This window comes from Parasteatoda tepidariorum, chromosome 2, assembly GCF_043381705.1.
Source record: "Parasteatoda tepidariorum isolate YZ-2023 chromosome 2, CAS_Ptep_4.0, whole genome shotgun sequence".
In the NCBI taxonomy this organism is placed as follows: Eukaryota; Metazoa; Arthropoda; class Arachnida; order Araneae; family Theridiidae; genus Parasteatoda; species Parasteatoda tepidariorum.
In genome coordinates, this window is record NC_092205.1 from 59,025,626 (window position 1) to 59,032,000 (window position 6,375).

The window sequence follows — 6,375 nt, forward strand, 5'->3', positions numbered from 1 at the left end:
TGCGTGCAGATCTCAGAGAGGAAAAAAAAAAAAAGCCTGTAAAAATTTTTTTAATTAACTGTAGGAAAATGATTAAACATAGCTTTTCTATTGGTCTCATTTCATCCTTTTTCAGATTATTTTGAAATAAGTAGATTCTTGCACCTTTTTTTTATCAGTAGTTTGCAGAGACTATTTTTATTAATGGTAACTTATCGCTTTATTAATCACATATTTCAAATGTATGAAATAAAATAAACCATATTATTATTTAAGTTTAACCCTCAAATTTCCAAACGTTACCATTACCTGTAATATACTTTCTATGTATCTTAGATGACAGATAAGCATATGCATAAAAAATCACTGTTTTTCAATTGCATTATAAAGCATGTTTTGTCTCCTAATGTTCTATTAATATACTACAGAATGGCAAAAGAACAATGTTGGGTATGAATCTAGAAAAATGAGTTAAATGTCAGGAAATTTCTTTTTAAAAACCAAAGAAATTAGAATTAATTTGAGTTTAGCATCTAAAAATTTCAATATTTGTCCTTAAAATAAAAAATACTGATTCTGAAAAATACTTTCTGGTGCTTAATTTTAGTTCAATTCATATTGTTAAATATCTACCAAAAAATTTTCACCTTATATTTATAAAATTATATCAAAATTTTGCTGATTATTAAAAAGAACTTTAGCAAAAAACTGACATAGCATTATCAGAAAATATTGGATTATTAAAACCAAAACTTAGCTTTTTCAACTGACAACAAATGTTTCTCACCATGTTACAAAAATTACTCTTACTGTTACCTTTGATCTGTCATAAGTATAGTGTGCTAAAATAAGAACTCCTCCAGACATTCGTCTGGAAGGGGTGCGGTGTTACTGTTTTGGAGTGGTTTCGGCTCGGGTCAACGGGAATCTTTTTCTTCAGTCTATTATGTTAGTCCTAGAGTGAAGCTACCCTCCCTAAAATACGCCTTGTTTCCATAGCACCAGACGACCTCAGACTTTGTGGCGGGAGGAGTTCTTAGCTTAGACAGACTATAGTAGTTGCAATATATATCTATATTTTATTTTGAAATAAAACAAACTATCTAATTAAATAAATGTACCAATTTCATCACTTAATGCAGTGGTCCCCAACCCTTGGTCTGGTGCCAGTGTATGAATCAATTGGTACTTGGTTGCCAAAGAAACATTCCATACAGAATTATTATACAGAAATAGAGTTATTTCCATTTTATTTATTGTGATACATTTCTCTTGAGTTAGTGCAACTTTTAATGGACGAGAAATTAACTGGGAGCTGAGAGACATATACTGCATCTGTTACAGTATTTTATTTCGAAGGCATTTATAAATACAATAAAATTAAAATTACTCAACTAGAACCATCTATAATTTAAACAATCAACGCCCCCCAGCAGATCATGGTAAAATTATCAAACGTTGACCAGTCCGTGCCGATAAAAAGGTTGGGGAGAACTGGCCTAATAGATACATCAAACACTTTCTTTTCCTTCTTATATTCATTATTCTTAGTAGATAATTTTTTTCTCTCGTTTTTTTTAAAACTTTACTCCCGGAATACATATTTTTTTATCTCTAAATTCTTCATTTCTTTGGCCAATTTCAAAAAAATTCAACGTAATGATCCTACTCAAATAACCACATATTTTCAGTAGCTGCTCAAAATTTTTACAGAACTCAGTTTTATCATGCTTGAACACCCAAATTTTTTTTTCAAAGGGAAGCACAAAAGCTGTTGAACTGGAAGGCAAATCACTAAAAAAGAAAAGAAAAAATGGCTTTTAATAAATTAGCTCATATTAACATCAATCAATATTTTTTACCTTAAACTACTTTTTATGAATTCTTTCAATTTTCAACATAGGTGTAAATTAAAACTTCCAAAAAAAATCTTATCTTATAAAAAATTTTAAGTATTGACTACATTTTAAAAAAGGTAGTTGCAGTTAGATACCGAAAATTTTAGTTATTCTGACCATTGTATGAAATCCATCAATGAGTGGAAGGATGTACATTGTAACTCTGTACCCTTATAAACGGTTCAGATGTGAAGCAATTGTTTGTTACTAAGGCACCATATCACTTGAAGATGACATATTCAGTAGAGTTCCAAAGCATGTTGCATAAATGAAAGATCCTACGAAATCGGACATTGCAGAAACATTTTTGCAGCAGTAGGGCTATGCTGTGGTATTGTTAAAGTCATCATCATGAACATTTTAAGTAGAGGCCACAAAGGAACTTCTGCATAAGTTCAAATGGGAAGTTTTGTGCCACCCACACAGTAGTCCAGATCTGTCCCCATGTACTTTCCACATCTTCAGTCAGCTCAAAAAAGTACTGTAGGGACGATAACTTCAAACAGACACTGAAGTTAAGGAATAACTTGCTTAAACAGCAGCCAATGTTTTATTTTATTATTATATTTTTATTTTGTTTACTATTTTTTTTATTAGCAAGCATGTCATTGTGTAACTTGCGTCAGTATGGGATTGAAACCTAAGCAATAGCGGACAAATTGTCCCAATAGAATAAATTTGGAAACTTATACTTTAGAGTTTCATTGCATAAATTTTTCTAAATTAGCCTTTACCTCGTTATTTACTGACTGGAACTACTGCATTAAATAACATTTAAAAAATTTTATTGACACTGAATAATAAAAAAAATATACACTAAGATATTATTTGAAGTTCTTTGACTTAGAATAATATTCAGGTGCACAAGAAGAAATTCGTTAAGTGGTATGGGAAATAGTATTAGCTACATTAAGGATAAATAAACAGCTACAAACACAATAAAACAATTTTATTGTGAACAATTCAACATAAATGCTTTCAAGCAATAAAGGTAAACATTCTTGACACAGTTATTTTGTTTTCAAACAATAACTGAAATATAAAAGTAAATAGTATTTATACTGATACATTCAATGTAATTTAATTTTCTGATACATTTTACACAGTTAGAAATTAGTTTTGATACAGCAAATTTTAGAAATACAACATTACATTGATCTATTAATAAATAATGGTATTCTTTTTTACGCTTCACAAGTGTTATAACAAGCATGTGATATTGTATAAAATTTTAATATATAAATTAAAATGTTATATACATTGTAGTACAAAATAATTTCTGATGGAAATTTTATATTTACAAGCTTAATGGTCAAATCATAATACATAGTTACTTATTATGCAAATCAATTAAACAAAACATTTAAATAATTATTATAGAGATAAAATTTTAAGTGGCAATTTTAGGCAAACTGTTAAGACAATATTTTTTTTCCTTTGAAAAGTTATTTTTTTAAACTTTCTGAAATGTTAAACATTAATTCTTTTTTGAAATAATTTTCAGTTGTAGATAAAAAATAAAAAAAAGAGAAACTAAAAATTAATGTTTTTTTAAAAAATTTAAAAAAAAAGAAAATTTAAATAAAAAAAGATTTCCATTTTTTAGAACAGAAAATTGCTTTAAGACTCATTTGAAAATTATTGAACAATTAAAAATCAAATTTTTAAAAAAAATGTTCATTCTGTGTCAGGTGTTGATTAATAAATCATTAAGCCTTGAATAAATTTTCCAGTAAAAATTAAAATAGGTATAATTCTATAGTATACTAACTACTATAGCTATCAAGAATCAAAATAAGATTTTTAAATCTCACAGTAGTATTGCCTTCATTAAGACCCATAATCCATTGCAGCAATTACATTTCATTTTAAAAGCTCTGACAATCATTCGCACAGATAATTTGAGGGAGAAACATGACACATAAACAATAAAGTTAACTAAGGTAAAATATTGACTAGTGACAAAAATTATTGAAGGAGGAAAAACAAGATATTTTCAATAAAGGTTTTTTCATACCCTTTAAAACTACCAGAATTAAAATAATTTTAATAATCTGTGAAGCAATTAAATTGCACCCAACAAATGAATCTTGTTATTGAAACAATCCTTTTGCCAAAAGTAAATAAGGAATATGACCAGGTGTTGTTTGGAGAGTTGAAGCGATAGGCTTAAACCAAAAGAGTGATGTTCCTTTGTAAAACAGCACAATACATAGAAACATCTTGTCTTCATAGAAATTATAGTGTTTCTAATCAAAAAATACTTTCAACAATTTAAATAAACAGCTTATTAATATACTGCCTAAACCTTTCCACTTTATGCTCTTTCCAGAAATTTATTTTAAGGGCCATTTCTTATATGATAAGATTATTTTGTCCTAATTCATCATCAGCATTGGCACGACAGCCCTTTGTGAGCCTGGGCCTTCCTCGGAAGTTTTTCCCATTCTGCCTTTCTCCCTTTGTCCTAATTAGGTGTACTAATATGTTAAAGAAGGTTTAAAATTCATATCTTCTTCCATTTTAACAAGGTATGTCTTGTAAGACAGCAATCACAGACTTTGTCACTATTCAAAAGGAAAGCAATCTTTTTTTTTTATAAGCATTGAAATATTTTGTCCATATTCATTGAGCCAATTTTTCAAAGATATTATCTTTTCCTGTTGCTAGTAAAATAACTGCAGTTAATCACTGAAACTAACCCTAAGTATAATTTTAAAATAAGTATAACTTAATTTTTTATGAGGCCTCCACCTTGCATTACATCAATAAGTAAACATCTTGACACCTTGTATCCAGTATCTTTAATCCTGTATTAATTTTTCTAGGTTACTAGAGATTTAGTTCCATAAACTCAATTTTTTTTAACTTGATCTGACGTTATATAATTTGTCGGAACGACTTGTGTCAGCATTAGCGAAAGGATTTATGAACTTGCATGCAACAATATTACATTGGATTACATGCATTGAGATTTTGAAATGAAAGTATTCAATTCAGCTGTATGTATTCAAATTTATCTCATTCATTTAAAACCCATCAGGTTTCAACGAGCTTTGTGTTTATCATTTAATATTAGATTTTATGTGAAAGAAGTGTTATCACTAAAGATGTCTTGGCAAACGTTAAAAAGTCTTTAACCAGAAGGATATAATTGAACTATGAAGAATGATATAGGGTTGAATTATCACGGATGATGATGATTTAAGTGTAAGAGAAAATATTCTTAAAAGCTATGTATTAACAAATGCAATATAAAAAAAAACAATTGTTATTATTTTTAAATTGAAAACCAACATGTCAAGTTTTCATAGAGTTATTATAAATCGACTGTAATAAGACAAATTTCACTTATTATTAGCAATTGATTCCTCCTAAAAATTGAAGTATTTAAATGGTACAAAAGTCTTGGTATTAATTATAAACTACACTTATGTAAATCAATGAGCAGAATAAAGAATATATGGTTCTAAAAACATTCCCTGCCTATCATCTTAAAACAATAATTTGAAACTTTTTTTTTCAAATTTGCTCCCAGATTAACTTTTGTAATCTCTGATTAACATATTTACACATATATAAAGCGACTAAAAAAAGGCATGTGATATCAATTATTTAAAGTAAAAGCTGAAACTATCAATATTTTTTCAATGCTGTGCAACACTTATGAACTAATCCAGGCACTTTATCCAATTATCAGTAACCAACTTCACACAAATTTTCTATACAGTCATGTGAAAGACAATTGTGCATGAATTTTAGATACACTAGAAATGGCATGCATATGCAGATAAGAAGAAAAAAAAAAAGAATTTAGAAACATTACATTTAGTAATAGTCTTTCACTTATCTTTGATATAAATAATCTTGAAACATGTTTCAATAAATAAAAATTAATTTGTAACCATTCTTTAGAAATAAGATTGCTTTTTTTCATTATTAATTTATTAAGAACTAAAAAGTAATACACTTAAACTTTAATTTTTATTCAATAATTAAGAAAGAATATCAAAAGATATTCATTGAATCATTAACTAAAAAATTATGACATCTTTTTATAGCAAAGTACATAATTTTGTACCATTTATGAATTGTATTTAAAATTAGTGTAACAATAACTAAAATTAAATAATTATGACATCTTAATAGCATTAATCATAATTTTTTCAGCAAACAGACAGCCAGCCAGGATATTTTTTTGAAAAAGTGACCTTTACAGAAAAAACTTTAAAAATACAAACAATAAGTAGTTTTAAAAACTTAAGGCTTTAACTGACGACTGATTGTTCTTCAGCAATCTGATGTACCATGAAAGAAAAATTGATAGCTAAGGAATTTTTTACCCAAGTTGCTTTTGAGTTTAATAGATAATGCAGTAATTAAAAAAAAATATAGCAAACTAAAAACTAAGCAATATTATATAATTAAGCACATAAAAAATGGACGTTTAGTAATGAATGAACTGATTAAATTCTATAATTCAATAAAATTAAAAACA